Source organism: Hemicordylus capensis, chromosome 1, assembly GCF_027244095.1.
Source record: "Hemicordylus capensis ecotype Gifberg chromosome 1, rHemCap1.1.pri, whole genome shotgun sequence".
Lineage (NCBI taxonomy): Eukaryota > Metazoa > Chordata > Lepidosauria > Squamata > Cordylidae > Hemicordylus > Hemicordylus capensis.
The window spans coordinates 279,583,423-279,608,084 of NC_069657.1; the positions used below are offsets into that span (position 1 = coordinate 279,583,423).

The window sequence follows — 24,662 nt, forward strand, 5'->3', positions numbered from 1 at the left end:
TCAACAGTGAAATTAAATTGGTTGAATCTGAGCGACCTGCGTCATTTTGTGTATTCAACTGGTATGGACTGATAAGGGCACTCTCACAATCTGTCTCAGTATATGGTGATGCTTTTTTGATGCAAAATCATTCATTTATTCATCAAAGCTCAGTAGCTTCATTTTCCAGGTCCTCAGTATGAAACTACAAAGGGGGGAAATGGAAGTGAGATGGAGGTTGTGCCGCAGCAGACGGGTAGATTTTAGGCACCTTAGAAATGAATAGCCAGGTAGATGGATAGATAATGATGATGTGTGATGAAAACAGATGGGGTTAAGCCTTAGGACCAATGACCTCATTTCCTTTTTCTCTTCTCCTTAACTATTCAGAAGAAGAGAAAGAGGACATGAGTTCATCAGTTTCCATACCCAATGAAAAGACAAGCCATCTTTCAGTTTAAAGTTCAAACATGATGACTTAGTATATTTATTTTACACAAAGATAAATATACAATGCTAAGCATTTTTAAAGTATCATATTGAAATAAAAGAGTTGTTGTTGATGATGATGATGACTGACATATAGTGCAATGTTATGTCTCTGTAACACTGTGCTGAGGGGCTGCTGCAATTTTCAAAGGCAGGGTTGGGGTTACCCAAAACTGAGCAGTTGTACAAGCAGCACTCCCACAGACCTCCCCATTGTCCTAAATGGGAAATTCTACAGAAATGCTGCTTGCCCAACCTCCCAATTTGCACAACCCCAACACAGCCTTTGAAGGGCGCAGCAACCCCTCAGTGTATCAATATTTACTTTTTAAATCATATTTCTATATTGCCTGATACAGACATCTCTAGGCAGTGTACAAAGTTAAAAACATAGCAAATGTAAAACCATATAAAACAGTTAAAATTCAGAAAACAAGTAAAAAACAATCTCAGAAGATAAAAACATTTTAAATAATTTAAAATTTCAGTTAAAAGCCTGGGAAAACAGGGGCATCTTGAGGGTCTTCCTAAAAGCAAACAGAGGAGATGCTCTTATTTCAACAGGGAGCATATTCCAAAGCCCCAGGGCAGCCATAGACAAGGCCTGGTCACGAGTAGCAAACAAATGAGAAGGTGGCAATCATAACCAGACCTCTCCAGATGATCTTAATAGGTGACAGGGGTCATGACAAAGACACTCTCTTAAGTATCCTGGGCCCAAGCCGTTGATTATGATGACAATAGTGCGCTGGATGTAGGCCACTATTGTTTTTTATTATTATTAATTTAGTTTATTATTAAAATATTTATATGCTGTTTTTCAACAACAATAAAAAATAACCATCAAAGCAGTTTACATAGAAAAAGGAATACGGCGACAATTTCCTGTCTTGAAAGGGTTCACAATGTAAACAGAAACACAAGATAGACACCAGCAACAGCCACAGAAGATATGCTGTGTTGGGGTTGGATAGGAACAATTGCTCTCTTCTAGCTAAACAGAAAAGAGCCACCACTTTAAAAGATGCCTCTTTGCCCAGTTTGCAGGGGGTTAGCACATGGTTGAATACCGTCATGAAATTCGTCATTTCAGTATAAAGCAAACACTGACCATCTTTCAATGAATTTATTTTGTACTACCAAGCCTTCCCAAACTGCAATATAATATGTCAGCTGTGCAGTTATGGCCCTGTCTATAAACTCAGTCTAAATTTTAAAACTGAAATGAAAACTGGGTTGCCTCTCCTGTGTACAGAAACCCCTGGATTCATCTAGCATCTTTCTGCCATGTTGCCTGTGAAATTTTACTAGCAGCCATTGGTGATCCTTGGACCATCCTTTAAATCCATTGGTGGAGTGTCACTGAGGATTACTCAGGCTACTTGTTTTGTTTTGTTTTTGTTTTAATTGAAGTCTTTCACAATCCAGACAGCTTGTGAATACTACAGATGTGAAGTCATTCATACTGGAATCTGAGATATACAGTCATTAAAGGGAAGACATGTTTTTCTCTGATGAAATTAATTCAGACAAATCAATCGCTTTGCCATTAAAAAGATTTTACTGCAAAGAATTACTCGCTTTCAAAACTCATTTGGCCTTTTTTGTATTGACAGAAATGGATTTTGCCATACAGGCCCGAGAGAATGAGCAAGAGAGAGCACGCCCTCTCATGTGCAATGATACAGAATAATTTTTTCACTCCTCTCTCAGAAGATTGAATTATTGATAGTGGGAGAAAAGGAAGGAGACAGAAATCATCGCTGTCTCTGCAAGCAGTCTAAAACACATTCCAGAAGAGGGATTCCCACCGGTGAGCAAGCAACCATCTGCAAACAGCACACTGAGAAGCTGAATATAGCACTGCCAAAGGCTAGACAGGATTTTACAGGCAACAGGAAATTAATCCATAGAAGTCATATGAACATATGAAGCTACCTTAGTCATATGAAGTTACCAAGTCAGACCATTAGTCCATCAGTCTCAGTCCGGTCTATACTAACTGGAAGTGGCTCTCCAGAAGGGTATTTCCCACCACTCTAAATGACAGAGATCTTCTACATACAAAGCAAGGGAGCCAGTGTGGTGTAGTGGTTAGAGTGCTGGACTAGGACCAGGGAGACCCGAGTTCAAATCCCCATTCCGCCATGATACTAGCTGAGTGACTCTGGGCCAGTCTCTTCTCTCTCAGCCTAACTTACTTCACAGGGTTGTTGTGAGGAGAAACTCAAGTATGTAGTACACCGCTCTGGGCTCCTTGGAAGAACAGCGGGATATAAATGCTAATAATAATAATAATAATAATAAGTTCTCTACCATTGAGCTATGGGCCCTCTAATAAGATTAGTCCAAACCTGGACATCCCAAAATGATCACATCTCAATATCTTGCCTGTAGTGATGGCAGAATGCTGCACTTTAACCTTGTGGGCCATTATAATCTTGCACTCACCTAGTGAAACTGTATGAGCATGATGCCTACCAAATGATAGTGATGTAAATGGAAATATGGTTATAAAGATGCATTGTGTCTGAGTCAGTGGGCAAGTGGCCACCCAATATTCCCTTCCTAACTGCCTTTGTCTTGCCTTTCCTTTTCTGGATTTCACTTTCTCACCCTCTACATTCCCTGGGACTTTTGCCTCTTGACTCTGCTTCCATTAATCTTGCCCAGTCACAAAAGTGTGTTCCTAGATAGTAGCTGTACTACATGTTACTCACCTGTGAACCATATCATTCTTGATTGTTTGCTTCCGGAGTTTTTAAGCATAGCACTTTTTACCCCATTCATTAGTGTGAAGTGTGATGATTGCCACACATACAAATAGGCCTGAGGTGAAGGTGGAGATTGGAGTAATAGCTGCTGCTGTCACAAAGTCATTGATGGATCTCTAAAGCAAGGGAAAGGATTGCTATTTCTCTATGCTGTCCCTAGGAGGAATGGGAAGTGGGGAGTCTCTCTCCAAAACAATCATAATTGCTTCCAACACACTGGCTACATTCATACATGACATTGAACTCTGGGTCCAATGGACCTGCAGTTCCGTTCCACCCCCACTCCCCATCCCACTCTCCTGTCCACATTCGGATGAAATGGAGAGCATCCTCTCTGCAGTCAGCAAGACTGCAGAGAGAGGAGGGGGAACTTGCTGTGCAGGCTTCCTCATTGCTTGACGGACAGCCCACATAGCCAATCACACACGGAGAGAGGGAAGAGCTTCCTTTCTCAACATTGGTTGATGCAAACACTGGTTGAAGCGAATGCAGCCTCCATTGCCGCATTCGCACATAACACTCGCGGAAAGGCACCCCCGTTTTGAGCAACAAAACTCACTACAAACTGAGGGTTCAAATTTGATTCTCCAGTGTGAAACCTCGGGTTGCTAAAGGAATGAGACCAGAGTTGCACACATTCAGACATAACAGTAGAGAAACCTCTGGCCCCTGCAACTCCAGTTCCCCGTTGTGTGCAAATGCGGCCACTATATTACTGTCTCTCTGCTCTTAGCTTTCTTGCTGTTGCTCACCCACCCATATTGTTTAGGAGGAAAAAGCAAACACACTCACAGATGTGCAGAAAAATATTACAGGAAAAATAAGAATGAGATCATCCTAGGACTTTTGTTTACCAAGAACAAAAAAAGTCCCTGCATCTTGCAGATAATTTCCCGTGTGAACCAAGCCTTCAGTGAGCACCTGATTACACAGAGCCTTCCTCAAAGAAGCAGGGGAGGTTCACAAAGATTGGGCCTCTGTGTAAGCAGGCATTCGCTTGGCAGGTCCTGCTCACACTGGCGACTCTCTGTGGGCCGGAAGGCAAGGGCTTCCACACGTCACTATTGGAGTGCTCCAACAGATGAACCAGGACATAGAAATTACCCCTAATGTCGGGTTGTCACATATAGTTTGAAAAGCAGGGGGAACTACAGGTGGCAACTGGTGAAATAACACAGTGGGCTATTACTGCTTGTTTCTGCAAGTGGCAGTTGACCCTTCATGGCAGGCATTGCAAGGTGGTGATGCAGGGTCTGCTAGCTCATCACTACACAGATATGTGGCTGCTAACTGGCTGGTGGGGCGTAGCCCAAGTCACTGAAGTCATGGCCCATGCCAGATGCTGTAACCTGGTCAGCAGCATGGGTGCTTCCACATTCTGGGTATTGCTGCAGTACCCATCCATAAAGGTATCAGGTCCCAAATTCCTAGTCATTCCTCAGTAGTGGCACAAAATTACAACACAGAGGGGCTATTCCCACGATCAGCCAAAATCGGGCTACGGGAGCCTAGCCCAATTTTGGCTAATCGTGGGAGCGACCAGGCTTGCAAGCGAGCCCGGTGGCTCCCAGGCGGTTAACCCGCCTAAATACCCTTCCCCTAAAACCGGGTTTGCAGAGCGAGCACTCCGCAAACCTGGGTTTTTTTATTGTGAGTAGCCGTGCAGTGACTCCGCACTACAGCTACTCATGAGGAGACCCCCCGGAGGGGAGGAAAAAAGCCACCTCCTGGCTCCGGGGGTTTCACCAGCATGCCCTGCGCGCTCGCACAGGGCATGCTGAAGCTTCTGGGGGCCGATCGGCCCCCGCTCCCCCCAGCCCCCACCGGCTCCATCACGGAGCCAGCAATCATGTGGGCAGCCCATCCGGCCGCCCAGGGCTCCCTCCCTGCTCGTGTGCGGGGAGAGCGGGCTTAACCCGCTCTCCCCGCGCACTCACAAAAACCGGGTCCAAAAACTGGGTCGTGAGACCAGGCTCATTGTGTCATAGCACTGACCATTTATGGAAACAGCCCCTCCACCCTGTCCTGTCAGAGGACTAAGACAACAATCTGGATCCCCTACTCACCCCCCTGCATGGCTGCTCTTTGACCAGAGAGAATAGCTGCCATTGAGGCTAACAGGAGCTTCCCTGCCTGGCTAAATAGCAGCCATAGTGAAGGGCTCAGTCTTGACTGGGATTGTGGCAGCTGCAAAGGGCTAAAGCCCCTTCCCACCACAGTCCTGATCCATATCAGTTTTGCTGTGCAAGCTATTTTAAAAAGGGAAGCAAGAACGTAGTTGAATATCTTGGGCTTATAGTCATGTGTCATGTGACCCTAAATGGCATTCCTAGTAAGCAGGAGGAAAGGAGAGGGATAAAAGGGCAAAAATGAAATGGGACATCAGATTTGCCTTATTCACACATTATATTCAACATTTGTACAATCCGTATACACTGGCTTACATAGTGCACAGCCAACTGCCCATCCAGGAGAGATGTGATGTCGCTGGATCCATGGCACTCACCACCACATCAACTCTCCTGCTGACAACAGAGGAAGCTCTGTGCATCCTAAGTGCTGCATCAGAGCAGCTACAGCCAATTCCCATTGGTCCCATTACTCCCAGTGCTTAGGATGCATGGAGCCTCCCCCATTGTTGGTAGGAACATCCACACGATGGTGAGTGCAGCAGAACCAGCCAGATCACATTCTTCTTTTACGGGCGGCTGGCCGTGCAGTATGTAAGCCATTGAACACTGGTGCAGATCTGTATGCAGGTACAGTTATTCACATGTTATGTGGGATGAATGGGCAGCAGTACACTATCTGTAGCCTACATCTCAGAGGGCCTGTACCCAGATTCATTTTGAAAATCAACACAGGCACGGTCAATCACACAAAACGGTGCAAGTGTACAGACATCTGAATGCAGGTACGACATAATATCTGAATAGGGCTATTGCCAAGCAGAGTTCACCCCATCAACTGACCTGCTTGACATCATTTGGCAACAGAACCGTTATGTTCTTTCTCATCTTTTGCTGTCCAGCACCAGACAACATCCCGACTTGCATGTTTCGGAGCAATTTTTATTTTTCTACACCTTTGGAATAATCTTTCGAGCATCCTTGATAAAATATTGGTATTATAAATATTCCTAATGAATGGGGAGCTGTTAATTTAAAGTGCCTAGGGTAAATTGAGTCAAAAAGAAAAATCACACTGGGCGTGAGCAACTCCTAGCTGTTAATGATTTGGGTGTTGAGTCCTGCGCTATAGTAACAGATAGCTAATGCCATCTAGAGCTGGCAAAGTGGCAGGCTTCTGTTCATTGTGAGTACAGTCCCCACTGGGATCAATTTACTTCTTCATTCACACCACACAAAAGAATGTGTCAATGGCTGTAAAGATGACGTCAGTGCAGTCAGCTGCAGAGAGCTATAAAGAGAACAAGCCCTGTAAATGGAAATAGCCACGGGCAAGGTACTAGCCTCTCCAATTAGAACATTTTCATCCCAAATTACAGGCCCCCTTTATTAAACATAGATTAATAAAATTCCTAATGATTTCCTATTTGCTGCAATATACATGGAACACTTTAATAGAAGGAAGCCTGCCTTTTGGGGTTCAATACTATTTGGAGGCAACACACTCTAATTGGTGCAGTTAGTCAACTACAGTTGCAATCCTATGTGCATTTAGATGGGAGGAAGTCCCATGAGCATCAGTGGAAGTTCTACCCAAGCAAACATGGATTAGATCTGACTCTACAGTTAACTACAAATTAAAATTCGTTCATTGGATAATTAGTGAGACTCGTTGGAACTTGCAAATGCTTTACAGTCTGTGACTGCACATTTTATCCACCTTCTTCCTCCCTTTGGGTTTTCCTTGCATTGTTACCAAAGGCCAGCTCCAGGTTTAAGGGGTCCATGGGACTGTCCTCCATGGCCCCCCTCCTGCCTGAGTGGACCCCAAGAAAACTGCTCCACTACACTCAAAGGCTTTGGCTGCAGATGTGGTTTCAGGGATCAACAGTGCTCCCTTCAGAGAGCTGTGGGTCCTCGGAAGCTGTCCGGCCATGCCAACCGATGACACTGGCCCTAGTGTCATCTCAAGCTAGTGTATTGTTCCTCCAGATCGAGGAAACTAAAAACCAGTGCCCAGTTTTGAAGAAATGCCCATATGTCCACAGTAATGATGGCACCAGAACTTAGAATCATAGAAACTTGAGAGTTTTAATGGGCCTCATAGTCCAGCCCCCTGCTTGGTGTAAGAAATCCAGGGTTGTTTAAACATGGTTTTGGAGTGTGTGTAGAGGGGTGATTCAAATGAACCTTCCCATGCATGCATGCACACACACAATTAAAGCATGGGACATCCTGCAGTGATGGCAGGGCAGGTACGCTCTTAGTACAGCCCCACCCTGATTTTGTGTGTTGGCAGACAATCGTCTGAACTGGTCCTATGGCATCCCTTCAGGTACTTGAACAGTGCTGTGTCCCCCACTTAGCCTTCTCTTCTCCAGGCTAAATCATTCATTCATTCATTCATTCATTCGATTTCTATACCATCCTTCCAAAAATGGCTCAGGGCAGTTTACACAGAGAAATAATAAATAAATAAGATGGATCCCTGTCTCCAAAGGGCTCACAATCTAAAAATAAACTTAAGATAGACACCAGCAACAGTCACTGGAGGTACTGTGCTGCGGGTGGATAGGGCCAGTTACTCTCCCCCTGCTCAATAAAGAGAATCACCACGTTAAAAGGTTCCTCTTTGCCAAGTTAGCAGGGGTAAATATTCCCATTTCCTTTCCTCATTTGGCTTATTTCATTGCCCTTCTCTGAACCTATTTCAGTCTGTCTGCACCCTTCTTCTCTTGTAGACATTCCTCTTAAAGTGCAACACCCAGAACTGGACATATATTCCGGATGAGGTCTGATTAGTGCAGAATAATGTGTAGTACTATTACTTCTTATGACTTGAAGACTATGGTTCTATGAAGGCAGTCTAAATTAGATGAGCCTTAGTAGCTGCATCATACTCCTGATTCCTGGTTTTCTGCAATCCTAAGACCCTTTTCATATGTACTCATGCTAAACCAATCCTAATTCTTCATCCTACACCTATACATTTGTGTTTTGTTTTGTTTTGTTTTGTTGTCTGAGTGAAAACCCTTGCATTTCTCTTTGTTGAATCTCATTTTGTCACTTTCAACCCAGTTTTCCATTCAGTCAGGACCATGCTGAATTTTATTTGTGTCTTGAGACATTAACTAAAGTAAAGTAAAGTTGTGCCATTGAGTCGGTGTTGACTCCTGGTGACCACAGAGCCATGTGGTTTTCTGTGGTAGAATACAGGAGGGGTTTACCATTGCCTCCTCCCGTGCAGTGTGAGATGATGCTTTTAAGCATCTTCCTATATCACTGCTGTCTAATATATAGGCGTTTCCCATAGTCTGGGAAACATACCAGCCGGGATTCAAACCAGCAACTTGCTTGCTCCCTAGGCAAGTGACTTCCCTGCTGTGCCATTAGATGGCTTGAGACATTAACTATCCCTCCCTATCTGTGTAAACTACAGACTTGATTAGGATTCTATGCACCCCTTCATCTCACTTACAAAAATGCTGACAAAAATACTACCAGGGCCAGGGCAGAGCACTGTGGCACCTCACTCAAAACCTCTCGCTAGTCTGATCAAGCCATTTATTAGTAATCATTGAGTATGGTTTTCCAACCAGTTGTGAATTCACCTGACAGTGTCATCTAGCCTGCATTTGACTGACCTCCTAACAAAAATATCATGGAAAACTTTACCAAATGCTCTGCTGAAATAAAGATAAATTACATTTATAGTATTCCTGCAATCTACGAAGCCAGTACATCCATTTTAAAAGATACGATTAGTCTTGAAGGATTTATTATTTATATTTATGACATTAATTTCTTTTCAAAAACCGTTTACTCCCGTTGTGCTACTATAAATAGAAATATTCTGCTCCCAAATTTATGGAAAAAAGTAAATGTTAGAAAGATATGGCCTTTCCTTCCGCCAATATGTGGTAGTTATTTCCAGTTTTTAAAAGTATTTTTATCTCCCTATCCTTGCCCTACAGAATCCTCAAGAAGATATTTCTATTAAAATATGCAGTATGCAGATATACTGATATTTATCCAATTAATTGACTAAAAAAAAGCCAGGCAGTTTAACATACAGAGAGAGGATGCACCAGGGCAATGGGGAAGCAGCAATTTTTGACACCTTCCCCCTTCCCCAGGAAGCCTTCTGTGCCACCCAAAAATATGTCCCTGAGGGTTGTGCTGCACCAATGCAGATAGCTGGGAAGTTCTGTCAGGCTGCTTCTTCCTCCCTGCATTGGTGCATTATTGTGTGTTTTGCAACACCAATTTGCTGTTTGATGCCACAGAGGAGAAGAGGAGATTGGTCTGCAACTGTCTCATGTAGTTTGGCCCCAGAGGCGTATCTAGGGGAAATAGCGCCTAGGGCAAACACTGAAATTGCGCCCCCTGTCCAAACATCTGACACCCATCTTTCAGATAACTTCACCATAATATCAGCTGAAAAATACAAGTCAAGCTCGTTAATCTTCTAATATTTCAAAAACTATTTAGCAGTGGATGTAGACAGACCAAAAAATGCTGGGAAATTACAAATTTCAGTATGCTGGGGCTCATGAAATACCCAAATACTATGTGGAGGTGTACTTGGAAAACTAAACAGAAGTGCCTGTCTAATTCTCTACTATGCATTATAGCATTACCATTACATAAGTTTTAAAAATCAATGGAGAATTTGACTTTTCCTAGATACTCTGAAAATAATTAAAGGATATTCAGAGTAAACTGTGTCACTGCTTGGAATATATTCTAGTATTTCAGAAAGACAGTTAAAATGAGAGAAAGAGAGAAAGAAACTCCCAGTGGGCCTTAATACTAAGGATTTCACACTGATTCAAAGACAAACTCACCATTAATAGCCATAATATTAAGACATCACATTTAACTCACTTATCACAAGAAGCAAAGTAAGAGCAAATGAATGCAATCCTAGCTCATAAGCTTCAGCTCAGTATTCACAAGCCCTGATTCTCTGTACATAGTGCCAATCTGAATGTGTGTACAGTGTCTTATATTATATATATATATATTTTTAATTTTTGTTTACCTGTAGCCCCTTCGGGGGGCTTTCTAAATGCCATGGGGGGTGTCTGCAAAGGTTCCCCCTCACCCTGCTGGCCTCTAGGGCCTCGCAGGGACCATTTGAGCATGTGCAGTGGCCATTTTTAAAAATAATCTTTTTTTAAAAAATGGCAGCTGAAAACAAAATGGCCACCGTGCATGCTCAAATGGCCTCTGCAAGGCCTGGCATGGCCTAGGGCCTCACAGAGGCCATTTGAGCATGTGCAGTGTCCATTTTGTTTTCAGCAACCATTTAATTTTTTTAAAACAATTTTACAAAATGGCGCCCCCTTCAAGTGGCGCCCGGGGCACGTGCCCTGCCTGCCCCACCCTAGATACGCCCCTGTTTGGCCCCAAACTGATTTTCCAAAATATCACTTATTAATTCATTTCTATTCTAGTGTGTTCTTGGGAAACAAATAAAGGACTAGTGACATGTGACGCAGGATGGGGGATCAGAATCAAGATCTCTCCTGTTTTTGGCTTTATTATATTCCACCCTTCTCAGCCTTATCTGCTATATCAATCTTATTCTCCGTAATACTGTAACATTTTTTCCCTTTGATATAGCATTTATTGTATAGTATTACTGTTTTATAACCTGTGCTGGTCTATGACCGTAATAAAGATTGACTGGCTTTATTATTGAATTGGGAAAGTGGTGCTAGGGGAGAAGGTGTTTAACCTGTTCCTCCTGGGTTGTTGCCCTGATCTAACTTCCCAGAAAAAGTCACTATTTGCTCCATGGGAGAAAGAAAAAGACAAATGCAGGGCTTATAACTTTGAGAGTAAAACAGACTAAAGAAATGGAACAGAAGAAAAGGGTTTAAGCTCCCCCCGCCCCAACAAGAATCACTTCCCTGATTAAATAAATGTGCAGCCTCATGCTGACTGCTTTGAAGTTTCAAAACGTTTGGGGAGATCCTCATCACAAATCTGGGATCTCATATCTCACATCTAGTCTTGCCCTAAGAGGATAGAGGATGGAAGAGGAAAATGTGACAACAGGATGAATTGTAATGGGAATTGAAGAGGATAAATTCAGCCACAGAGAAACAAACATCTAGCCTTTACACCAGACAAAGACCCTGTATTTGAGAAATTTCCCCTTTTAGTTCTATCACCCCCTCAGGCAATGTTTAAACCATTCTTTTTAAGCTAGTGATTCTTCAAGGCTTACTAGCAGTTCATTCGATTTTAATAGCACCTGAACCTTGCCTCTGAGAATCCTGTAACAGCTGCTGCCCTCCAACTGTTTCCTCCCTGTCCATTCCTCTTAAAGCTCTCAGCAGACACATGTTTTCCCTTCTGATGCTGTGCAAAGCTTCAGAAAGAATTCAGCGAGTTGGTCTGATTATTTTTAAAGGCTATAATTTCAGCTCCTCCAGCTCGGTTGTTTTGGAAGTGCTGGTGGTGCAGTAAGCCAAAAGTCAGTGCAGAAAGGCTGAAATGGGATCTCGTGTGTTCCACCATGCTTTAAAACTGGACAGACACCAAGCCCTGTTCAGACATTATGTTGTATGTGCATACAAGAGTTTGTGCATGTGTACATGTGTTTGTGTGAATGACTGTACATGTTTTCACTTTAAAAGTGGACCTGGGTACAAGGCCCCTCAAATGCAGGGTACAGATAGGAAGTGTACTACTGCACGTGCATTGGACATAATGTGTGAATAACTGCACATGCATATAGATATGTATGTGTGGACACTGTACACAGAGTGTTTGTGTGCTGAACATAATGCATGAATAGAGCTTGTGTGTGATGATGACGCAGGATGATCCTGGAAAATGTCTCTAGGATGTCCTTTCTCCTGCTAAAAGAAAATGAACTAGAATTTTCATTATAAGAACCTATTTTGATGTATATAGTAGGAAATCGTGTGTGTGTATATTGATGACCTTTATATTCTGCTTATGCAGTGATCAGCGCCTGCCCGCCCCTAAAGAGTTAACAGGGAGTGTGAACCCTTGTCTCAACATGCTTCTGTCCCTTTAAATGCATAAACTCTAGAGATGCAGCCACCCTGTTGCCGAGCAGTGGCAGGAGGAGTAAGGAGGTAGCAGATGGTGGAGCAGCAGCTCCAAGAGGTGGCCAGCAAGAAGAACTGAAGCATTTCTGGGCTGCTCAGAGCTGACCTCTCTATAGTTGCAAGAGAAGCTTGCATACAAAACCCAGGTTATAGCGGCAGCAGAATTCAGATGACACAATGGTGCCTGCAAACCTCAGGTTTCAGCAGCAAAACTCACTACAAACCAAGGCTTGTAAAATTCAGGTTTGGAAGCAAAAACGGAGCTGTGGTTGGGTGATGAAACAACAGCTACATTTATTTTTATTTATCAAATTTGTACACCACCCCAAACTTTCGTCTCTGGGTGGTTCAATTGGATGCATTTGGTCTTTACTAGGGAGGAGAGCTGGTCTTGTGGTAGCAAGCATGACTTGTCCCCTTAGCTAAGCAGGGTCCACCCTGGTTGCATATGAATAGGAGACTTGATGTGTGAGGAGCACTGTAAGATTTTCCCCTCAGGGGATGAAGCTGCTCTGGGAAGAGCATCTAGGCTCCAAGTTCCCTCCCTGGCATCTCCAAGATAGGGCTGAGAGAGATTCCTGCCTGTAACCTTGGAGAAGCCGCTGCCAGTCTGTGAAGAGAAGACAATACTGAGCTAGATAGACCAATGGTCTGACTCAGTATATGGCAGCTTCCTATGTTCTTATGATGGTCACAAACTGCAACCTCTGGCACGTTTACCTCTGGTTTGGGGTAACCTATGTATTACAGGACCAGTGTATTACAGCTCCCTGCAGTGTTTAATTTAAAATGGTTCATGCATTTTTTCCCCCAGGAACTGTGTGTGTGTGACTAAAAGCTGAACTAACCCCACCTGGAGTCATACAGTTTCTGAACATAGATTGATGTGTTTGGAGTTCCCCTGTTTAAAAATTCTCCACACAGATCAAAGAAAGCTGGGCTAAAACCCTTCTCTCTGCTATATTATATTTCTGGGGGTAAAGAAGAAAAGTTAGAACCTTTTACCTAACATGCTAACTTCCTATGTGTGGGGGAAGAGGGTTTAAAAAAAGAAGAAGAAGTTGGAGAAGTCTTGTTTATATTTATTGTTGTTGTTGTTGTTATTACATTTATATCCCGCTTTTCCTCCAAGGAGCCCAGAGCGGTGTACTACATACTTGAGTTTCTCTTTCACAACAACCCCGTGAAGTAGCTTAGGCTGAGAGAGAAGTGACTGGCCCAGAGTCACCCAGCTAGTTTTATGGCTGAATGGGGATTTGAACTCGGGTCTCCCTGGTCTTAGTCCAGCACTCTAACCACTACACCATGCTGGCTCATACCTAATCATACCTGATCATATCTCTCTGATTTACATTTGCTAATTTAATAGAGAAATATCCAGCAATAATCACAGCCTAAACAAGCTACTCCCCTACAGTCCCTGCTGACTTCAGGGTGAGTGCAGTTTGACACTCATTTCGAACAGCAATCCCAAAGAGCTTTCTCCTATGGCTGACTAACCCAGGGCTTTCTCAAACAAAGGCATGACCTACATCAATCATCTGAAGCAAGTCTGTGAGCACAAACACCCATGTCATTTGACAGCTTAATATTTTGAGCAAACAAGCAGGTGCCGGTCTTTTACACACCATTTACTGGTTTACAGACAAGCCACATTTGACTTCCAGTGACATTGCGGATGGAAAGGGAGAATATTTATGCTACAGCTCCAAGAGGACAGACACAGATCTGCATTTCAGCTCTCTGATCCCTGCTCTAGCATACATTTATGACAGTTAACTATCAGAAAGGGGTAGGAAAGTGATTTCGTTTAGTCTAGGTTTCTTGGCCATGTATATAATAATGGTCCAGATATCTGCAAGCAAACACATCTGTCTATCTTCTCATCCTGAACTGCTTCACTGGGCAGAACAGCAGAGGCAGAATAAGAAGACTGAGAGAGAAGGGAAGCGAAGGGGAGGGAATAAGCTATGTTTAGGGGACTATGTGACCTTTCATATTGGAAAAAACTGAAATACCCCCATCCTCGCATCAGCAACAGCGATTTTAAAAAGGCTTTTTCAATGCAGAGTGAGCATTGTAACATCACCAGCAAGAGATAAATCTTTCTTCTGCCCTCTTTGAATATTTGGCTTGTTGTGACATCAGCAGCTAGTATACCAATCATCTCTCTCTAGAACTGCTTGACAGACAACATTCTGCTACAAATGTGTGGTCCTGAAGGCAAAGCCCAACTGCATCAAGGGGAGGGTCACAGGCTGATCAAGAAGCAGAGTCTAATGGGATCAAGGGCTAGAGCCCCTCTGCTCTGGGGCAGAACCCAGTTGTAAAAGGGCAGACCTCGGCACTTGGGGATGGAGCCCAGCAATACAGACTCATCCAGCCAGGGGCAGAGCATCATGTTAAATGGGTGCAGGCCACAGAAAACACCCTATTCATCCAAAGTATACAACTGACCCTCCTCTCCGACAGTCACATGTAACATAAATCACTGCAAGACAGTCTCTTACAAAATTGTACAATATAGAATTGCATGGACTATACTTCTGTGTTTACTAGCAGATATGAACCTTAGCAGAGCATTCCCGGATCCTAGTATTTTTATTGTGTTTAATGGCATCTTAATCTTGAACAAGGTTATTTTGAAGTTCATAGCACCAGCTCTTCCATGTACTACAGAAGTTTACAGAAGTTAATTTGCTACCTGTAGAATATGTTCTAATATATCGAACTTCCCTTAGCAGAATGTTCCCAGTCTGAAAGGTAGCACAGTGCTCTCTCCATGGTCCATCTCAGATGCATGACTTATCTTTGGCAATCTTCATTCCCAAATCCATACTCTTAATACTATATTTGGAATTTAATTATTCTCGCTCTAATCATTTTTATTGATCCCAGATATTTATTTTATTTTATTGTTGTTGTTGTTGTTTATTGTTTACACAGTCAGACAGGTGTTATTGACTGGTTTGTTTTATCCAGACATCAAGTCCTTCCCAAGGACCTGGGATGGCTGAATTTTATTATCAATGTTGTTGCTGTTATTATAGATATTGTCACAGAATATAGGCTGTTCCCAGTAAAGTTGCTTTTTGTAATTGGCTGATGGTGATATTATCATCATCATCATCATCATCATCATCACCACATTTATATTTTACTCTTCCATCAAGGAGCCCAGAGCGGTGGCTTCCTTTAGTTTCCCTTTAAACAGATGTATTATTTCTATCTGTGGCTTGACCTTGGGTGCATAAATGTTTTCTTTATACCATTAATCTTCTCTAATATCCAATCTAAAACAGCAGTAAGGAGCAGGAAACTATCCATTTTCAGTCTGGAAAAATAGAACTCTAGTACATGAGAGGACTATACAAAAATATCACTAGTAATCACATGAAGAGTAATCACATGCCTAGTGATGGGAGCTAGTGGCTGACATCCTGGCTAAATCCACTAGAGCAGAGACAGGCAACCTTGGCTCTCTGGCTGTTGTTGAACTTCAACTCCCATCATTCCCAGCTGTAAATTGCATCTGTGACTTGAAGACCTGACAACTGAACAACCATGCAGAAGCACAGGCGAGAGCAAAGCTACACTATAAATTCCTGCCGAAGTGGATTTATACCACTTTAACTGTTGCAACTCCACCCCCTGCCAGAATTTGTACTGAAATGTTTTGGGGAGCTAAGAATTCTCAGTTGCAGATACCAAGCCCCCTCGAAGAGGTACATGTCCAGGATTCAGTTATGAGAGAGATAATAATTATTAAAGCATTTCAAGTCTATAACAGAGCTATGCTCAGAGCTTGCTGCAGAGCAGTACCTATACACTTTGGGATAAAAGAGGCACCTTTTTCTGTGGTGATTCTCTTTATTTAGCAGGGGGAGAGTAACTGGCCCTATCCACCCCCAGCACAGTATTTCCAGTGACTGTTGCTGGTGTGTGTCTTATGCTTCTTTTTAGAATGTGAGCCCTTTGGGGACAGGGAGCCATCTTATTTGTTTGTTATCTCTCTTTGTAAACCGCCCTGAGCCATTTTTGGAAGGGTGGTATAGAAATTGAATTATGATGATGATGATGATGATGATGATGATGATGATGATGATGATGATTTCTTTCAACTCTAGAGAGCATCTAAGTTGACAGTGGTGGATTTCTGTGCTCACTGTGAGTATCGTCCTTAAAAGAGCATACTGAATGGGGTGCCCTCCCTTTGTCAGAGCAGCAAGAGAAGCAAAACACTCTTGCCTAACATGCATCTGACATTCATGAGAAGATGTGCTTCAGCTCCTCCAAAACCTGGTAATAAATGGGAATCTCCTTTTCTTCCTCCTTTCCCACAATGAATGAGACTCTCAGTGCACTTGGCAGTGGAACCATAGTGGTTAGCTGGCACTGATTGTCATTCAGAAGGCTCTGGTCTTCCTGTCTCAACAGCAAGGATTTGACTTTCAAAAAGGCACCTGAGAGGCATTTCCAAATGACACATCCTTCTATTTATCTGGGATAAAGAGACTGACCACCACCCCATTTCAGAGACAAGCGGCCTGATATAATGCTTTCCACATGGGAATGGGGGCGGGAATGTGAAAAATGTTATATCAGAAATAATTAGCCTTGAGAGAGTTCAAATTCCTAGGGTTCAGCTAAAGGGAACAGCAGTTAGTATGCGTGTGAGTGCTCAGGACCCTTTGGTAAAATATGCTGCACATCAAGAGGGTAATAAAGAGCTATGGTTCAAATGAGGAAGAGGGTGACTAAGAACAGACCACAGTGCGGGGACACAGTCTAGCATGCTCTTACTCCTTTAACAGCAGCTTGATTTCCAGACTTCAGCAAGTGGAACTTTTCACAGCTCATATGTAAGCATGTTTACTCACTAATGTCTATGGCAGAGCTGAGCTGCAGCCAGCTATCCAAATGGAGCCTGAGCTACACAGTCAGAGCCAAGGGACATATTAGAACACACCAGAGCCAGGGAGACATGTTGTATTCCATCCAGTATCTTTTATGTTTTGTTGTTTACAAATTTGTCCCAGTGGGGATCCTGTAGGGAATGTGGGGATGGAGTCAGAAAGGAAAGGGGAGGGAAAGAAGAAGTAGAAAATGGAGTTATTTCTGAATAAACGCTTAGTTAAATCTATATAAGATTACTTAAGCCACATTCACATGTAACACAGAACTGGAGTTGCAGGGGCCAGAGGTTGCCAAACTGTTACGTCCAAATGCGTATACAAACTCCAGTTTGAACCCTCAGCTTGTAGTGAGTTTTGTTGCTCCTAACTGGGGTTGGAATTTGGGAGCGTTAAGAGTGAATGCAGAACTGGAGGCTGCCTATGCTCTAACCGGAGTTGAGGAGGAAGCTCCTCTCTCCCTTTGGTCCTGATTGGCTGTGCAGTCTGTCCTTCAAGAAGGAAGCCTGCGCAGCCAGTTCCCCCTCCTCTTCGTAGTCTCCCTGACTGCAGAGAGCCTGCTCTCCGTTGCGTCCGAATGCGGACAGGAGAGCGAATGCAGACAGGAGAGCAAGTGGGGGTATGGGGAGCACGTGGGGGCGTGGGGGTGTCCATTAGGCCTGCGGTCCTGCATTATGTGCAAATGTAGCCCTTGTGTTTGTGAGGGAAGCAGCTATAAAACAAGACCATTGTCAGGCAAAGTCCCAGCCGAGGGTGGTACCTGACATGATGGCTCACCACACAAGGCAGCTGCCTTCAGAGCAAAGTATTTTGACTCTAGCCCCTAGACGTGCCTGATGGTCTGCGAGTCAAGCTGCTGCTAAAAGCATGGGAGCAGGGGGTAGTAAAAGAAGATGGCAACCTTCAGTGTGATCCCGGGGAAGAGGGAGCATGTTTTAAAGGGTTTAAAAGTTCAAATTACTTTAGAGACAGTCAGTGCCCCATTGTCTATGAAGTCTTCTTTCTGCTCTGTTCTCTTTGTGTGTGTTGAATTGGTGAAGACCTGTGAGCACAAACAAGAGGCTCTGACTTGATTTCTGTAGCCTGCCACAAAGGACACACACTGTGCTTCCGCACAGACAAACTAGCTCAATATTGTTGTGTATGCAGCTTCTAGCGCCTTCGTTCTTTTTCCTCTTGCCCAAAAGCGAAGAGAAACAGGGGAGATCAGGGACTCACACGGCCAAGGACAAACTGACGGCAGCAGGTTTCCAATCAGTTTGTAATCTGTGCACATCTTTTATCCTGGCACTCTGTCCTCAGGTCAGTTCTGTGGGAATAAACCCAAATATTCTGGAAGGTGTTAACATTTGTGCTCAAGGGTAATTGTTTCGGCTGTAGTTCTGAACTAAAAAGTGTCTTATGAGCCTTATCTTCTTCGTCTTCGCAACCACCTTGCTGTTTGCTTTTCTATTGGCTTTTTGCAGGAAGAAAACTGAAGCTGAGACAAAGGCCAGCTCAGCGGAGGAGAGCTTTGAATCCAGGTTCCACAATGAATTGCGTGAGAATTATTGGCTGACATTTGGCGCAGCAGCATCCTGCCGGCCTGAGGGACCTGCCAGAGCAGTTGTACAACCTTGAAAGGCAGCCGTGTCCCATTGTTTCCATGGTTGTGCAACGGCACAGACACTGCTTTAAGTCAATGCACGACTGCCCTGTTGCCCAACACTGTCAGGCTGCCTTTCCAGTTGCACATCAGCCCAGGCAGGGCCCTAACACTAGTGGACTGGTGTGCAGGATGTCAGTCACCATTATTGTTGTTAAGAATACTCATATACTGCTTTTGCACAACAAGTTGTTCTCAAAACAGCTCGCCGATTAGAACCTGTATGTTCCATCTGAGTATTCAAAGGGTTTCACATTCTTTTTGGCCTTGCTCACGATTGGAGAAAGGGCTCTAAAAGGGTGAGGGGAGGAAGCCTTGGAAGGCTTACTTCCCGCGCAGATGATCCTGCTCTTCTTGCTGGGTGAGCAGATTGCTTGCCCAGACATTCATTAGCTGCTACTGACAGCTGGGAGGTTTGGGGGCCAGGAGCCCCCCCGGAATTTACATAAGGCACTGGGCAAGTGTGCGGTGCATTATGGGGAGCTTCCCAGCACTGGCCAGGAGGCTGCTTGCATGTAGATGCCACGTGGAACCGCGTGGAGAGGAGAGCTGGTCTTGTGGTAGCAAGCATGACTTGTCCCCTTAGCTAAGCAGGCTCTGCATATGAATGGGAGACTAGAAGTGTGAGCACTGTAAGATATTCCCCTCAGGGGATGGAGCCACTCTGGGAAGAGCAGAAGGTTTCAAGTTCCCTCCCTGGCAGCATCTCCAAGATAGGGCTGAGAGAGATTCCTGCCTGCAACCTTGGAGAAGCCGCTGCTGGTCTGTGAAGACAATACTGAGCGAGATAGACCAATGGTCTGACTCAGTATATGGCAGTTTCCTGTTCCTAAAGTTGATAAGATGGCTGGAGATCAGTTTCAATTCCTGGCATCTCCAGGCAGAGCAGAGGGAAAAACCCTGCCCCACACCCCTGGAGAGTTGCTTCCAGTTGGTAGACAATACTGAGCTAGATGGAGAGGAGAGCTCGCCTAGGAGAGGAGAGCTGGTCTTGTGGTAGCAAGCATGACTTGTCCCCATAGCTAAGCAGGGCCTGCCCTGGTTGCATATGAATGGGAGACTTGATGTGTGAGCACTGCAAGTTATTCCCCTCAGGGGATGAAGCCGCTCTCGGAAGAGCAGAAGGTTCCAAGTTCCCTCCCTGGCTTCTCCAAGATAGGGCTGAGAGAGATTCCTGCCTGCAACCTTGGAGAAGCCACTGCCAGTCTGTGAAAACAATACTGAGCTAGATAGACCAATGGTCTGACTCAGTATATGGCAGCTTCCTATGTGGCACCAACACATGAGCACTAATCCTGGTTTCAGGGCACCATTGCGTCCTAAACCCAGACTAAGCTTCCTAAGTAGGTTTACCGCCGCACTGCCGCTATGAACCACGCGGTTCCCGGTGGTTCACACACACCGGCAAAACTGAGCTGGGCTTCCTTAGCCTCATTTGGCCTGAGAGAGTGAATAGCCCCATAATCTTATTGCTGTCCTTACAACAACCCTATAAGGTAGGTCAGAATTATCCCTGTATTACAGTTTGGGGGTGAAGCTGAGAAACAGTGCCTTACCTCAGGCCACCTGGTGAGTTCATAGCAAAGGCAAACTTCCTGAACCATAACTCAGTCTTTTAGTCACTGTTCTACACCAGCTAGTAACAAAGCACAAGGAAATAATAAAATTTATAATATCCTAAATGGCATACGAGCGAAAAACCCATTACATTCCTGTGAGGGGCTGGGTTGGAGGTTTGGAGAGGGAGAGGGGAAAGTTGCTTTTTCGGCTTGCAAAACTGTCAGGAGTCTGCTTCCCCATCTTCTTCCATTCTTAGAAATACATCCTATTTCTAAGAATGTCAAAGAAAGAAGAGTATGAAAGATGATAGCAGAACACAACCAAGACAAAACAAAAACAGCAAAACAGCAAGGTTTTGGTAGACCTTTGGGTGCACTGTCATGTGCCCAGTCAGTTGTTTTCAAGTCATTTGCTGCTATTGGCAACATGCTGAGCATAAAGGGATGCAAAAAGGGATGACCTAAGCCCAACATGTGGCAAACAGGGGCAAGTGGCTTTCACTCTGATGGAGCCCTGCTGCAGATCCAGAAGCCATGATGGAACATCATGATTGCCATGGGTCAGATGCTCATACAAATGAACCATAAGAAGACATTGCGAGAGAGCAGTCTGCAGGAGAATAAATATCCATAGTTAAACATGGGAGCACACACCCTTTTGACTCTCACACATACACCAACCCCTCCTTCGTGCAGACTGCACATAAGTATTCCTTAGGAGCATCTGTCTGTCCAGTTATTATGAGGTGATTAAAGCAACAAATGGCTGAGATGATGCACATGTCTGACATGAAAGGGAGCCCTTCTGCAGATCCAGAAGCAACAGCACTATTGCAGAGAATGGGCAGTAGCAGCACTATAAGTGTTACAGTATTTCTTCCCATTGTGGTGAATGGGAAAAGGTTCAGGAACACATCTAAGGCTACCACCTGTTCTCCACAGTGGAGAACACACACCTGTTCTCCATGTTGTACCTCTTGTCCTGTCCTACCAACATGGCACACACACACACACACACACACACACACACATTCTCTCTCTATCTATCTATCTCTATCTCTATCTCTCTGGCTCTCCCCTTCTCCTAATCTCAGGTTTCAGTGCCAATGAATGCAGTATAAACTGAAAAGAATATCAATAAATGTTTCATCAACTTGAAGCTGAAACACATCCAGCTAACTGTTATTTTTAGACTGTATGGCATGCTGGGCTAGAATAATGTAGGCATGGATGATAACAGATGGAAACAATTGAGAAGAACAAACAGGGATCTGTTGTACTTTGGGTTATCTTTTGGAGAACGTCATTTAAAAAAAAAAAAAAGAATCAATGTCCTTTGGAATATTGACATTGCCGGGAATCCTGCTTTGCCATTATGTGGGGTAAGGAAGTGGTACAATATTTTACTTAGCACTGCACTTGGAACAGAAAATAGTAGGGTTGTGCACAGAACCAGCTGGTCCAGTTCGGTTTGAGTCCAAACCGGACCTGAACCAGACCGGGCCAGTTCAGGCCAGCACCCCTCGAGCCCCACCCCTTCGGTTTGGTTTGGTCCGGTGGGGTTCGCAAACCTTTTTAAGGTTAAAAACAAATAAATTTAAAACTTACACCCTTCGGGGGGGGGCGTCTCCGAGGCAGCAGCAGGGGGGTGGAGGTTCCCCCTCCCCCACTGCCCTTTTGTCTTTAAAAAAAACAGCCCAGCTTAGCCATTCTTCAGCCTGTTCAGGCCTTTCCCCCAGCATGGCAGCCATTTTTGAGTCCACCGTGTCTGCACAATGGGCCTCTGCGTGGCCTGGGTCATGCCCCAAATGGGCTGGGGGCAGGGGGTCAGTCCAGGGTCGAGCTGAATCAGGGGTGGTTCATCTTGTCCCCGAGCTTTCGAACTGGTTTGGTTCCGAACCTGTTTGCACATCCCTAGAAAACCTAAGTATTCAAAAGTGCAACAGTGTTATTCTTGTTTAGTTGCACAAGCCAGGGCCAAATCAAGCTTAGTTCTATATGGTACATTTAGTATAGGTAAAAGTAAAGTGTGCCATCAAGTCGATTTTGACCCCTGGCTCCCACAGAGCCCTGTGGTTAGCTGTACATGGAACTATATTCTGAGACCCTTCCTCAAGAGGCATCTTATGGATCCCATCAGACCACCTGCCTCCCTACCGAGCCACCGGCTCTTCACTCTTTGGTCTTTCTCAATATTGTCCTTACGCCCCCCCCCCCGAAAAAAAGGGGGAATCCCAAACATGCTGTGTAATAAGCAGTTCTTTATTCAATGATGACACCTCTTGCCTTGCCTGACATGCTTAGAACCTGAAAAAGCTCTTCTTCAGAGTGAAATGCAGTCCTCAGAAAATGATAGGATGCTCTATTATTGCCTCTGTAGAAGAGCTTTTTAAAGCTTGAAATGAATCAGGTAAGGCAAGAGGTTTCATCATTGTATAAAGAAAAGTTCATTATAAACCATTCGATCGCAAACCGGTCCGCCATAAACCGGGCTGGTTCCATGGATCAGTCAGGAATTGGACCGGCCTCCAGGAGAGGTGATCCCGTCCGCAATAGAACTGCACTGAACCTGGTCTGCAGCAGACTGGTTCCAACCAGTTTGGTGGTTCGAGGGGCTATGCTTGTGAAGGAGAATCCAGTGAGGATTCCCCTTTACAAGCAAAAGGGAATCCTGGCTTTAAAAGGCCTCTAAAGAGCACCCGGGCAGGGGGGTGGGTGGATGAGAGGGCATCTTTAAAAGTAGTTGTAAGTTACTTACTGGTCCAAAACGGCCCCCAGCAGTCTCCTGAACTGACCTGGCCTCCCTCCCGCATTTCTCTGGTATGCTTGGTGGCTGTCAAATGTACGAAATGAACAACATCTATGTACAGGGCAATATATGAGAAGATATACATAATCATCTATATATTTAATTTTCTTAGCTGGCATGCGTGCCCAGGATTTGGCGGCGGAACTCTTGCGACACGCTGCAAGAGTTCCGGCATTAATAATGGAGGCAGCCCGGCCCGGCCTGGCCGAGTGGGGAGGGAGGAGGAAAGGGGGAAGAAAGAGGCGGCGGTGGCAGTGGGTAGATGGGGGGGAGAAAAAAGCAGCGGTGGTGGGTGGATGGGGGGGAAGAAAAAAGCGACAGCAACGGGCAGATGGGGGGAGAAAAAAACGACGGAAGCGGGAGGGCGGACAGGAGAGAGAAAAAAGCTGCAGTGGGGGAGCGGGCAGGAGAAAGCGGCGGGTGGGGGGAGGGGAAGGAAGTGGCAGCGGGCGGGTGAAAGCGGCGACTGGCAGATGGGCTTGGGGCGAGAAAGCGGGGGAGGGGCTAGAGGCGTAGATGGTCTGCACCTGGTTCAGCTAGTTTAATTTAATAACACTGGCTGACATTCTATCATAGGCAGATAGGCCATCCACTGCTCTTCAAGTTTGCCTCACTACCCAAAACGCAGGAGAGACAGGGAAGTGACAGCACGCAGGGACATATTCCTGGCAGTGAATAGGGCTTTTGAGGGGAGACAAGTGATTCCACACAGTCCCCTGCTAACTAAACAAAGAGGCACCTTTTTAAAGTGGCGGTTCTCTTTATTTAGCAGAGGGAGAGCAACTGGTCCTATCCATCCCCAGCACAGTATCCCTTTGGGGACAGGAAGCCATATTTATTTATTTATTACTTCTCTATGTAAACTGCTTTGGGAATTTTTGCTGGAGAGTGGTATATAAATATTGGTCACATTTGCATTCACATTCACATTAAAAATTCCTTCCCTGTCCCCCTTCTTACACACGGGGTTGCAAGGCAAGCCTTAAGTGCAGCTAGTGTCCCATAGGAACATAGGAACAAAGGAAACTACCTTATACTGAGTCAGAACATTGGTCCATTTAGCTCAATATCATCTACACTGACTGGCAGCGGCACTCCAAGGTTCCAGGGAGGAGTCTTTCCCAACCCCAGCTGGAGAAGCCAGGGATTGAACTTCGGGCCTTCTGCATGCAAGATAGATGTTGAGTTATTCATTAAGATAGTCATTGAGTTGTGGCCCCACCCCAGCTACCTGCCAGGGCAGAGCAAGAGTTCCATGTTGGCCACTGTTCTTA

General features: G+C 44.7%; 1 long non-coding RNA gene across 2 annotated transcripts in view; it reads left to right on the forward strand.

Moving 5' to 3' along the window:
* Positions 1-24,662, forward strand: part of LOC128340945 (uncharacterized) — an 80,517-nt gene that overhangs the window by 44,204 nt on the left and 11,651 nt on the right. The window contains exon 4 of one of the 2 annotated variants that reach the window (XR_008314101.1): positions 18,842-18,915. This is a non-coding gene — a long non-coding RNA (uncharacterized LOC128340945). The remainder of the gene's footprint in view (positions 1-18,841; positions 18,916-24,662) is intronic. The other variant, XR_008314102.1, reaches the window with a different exon arrangement.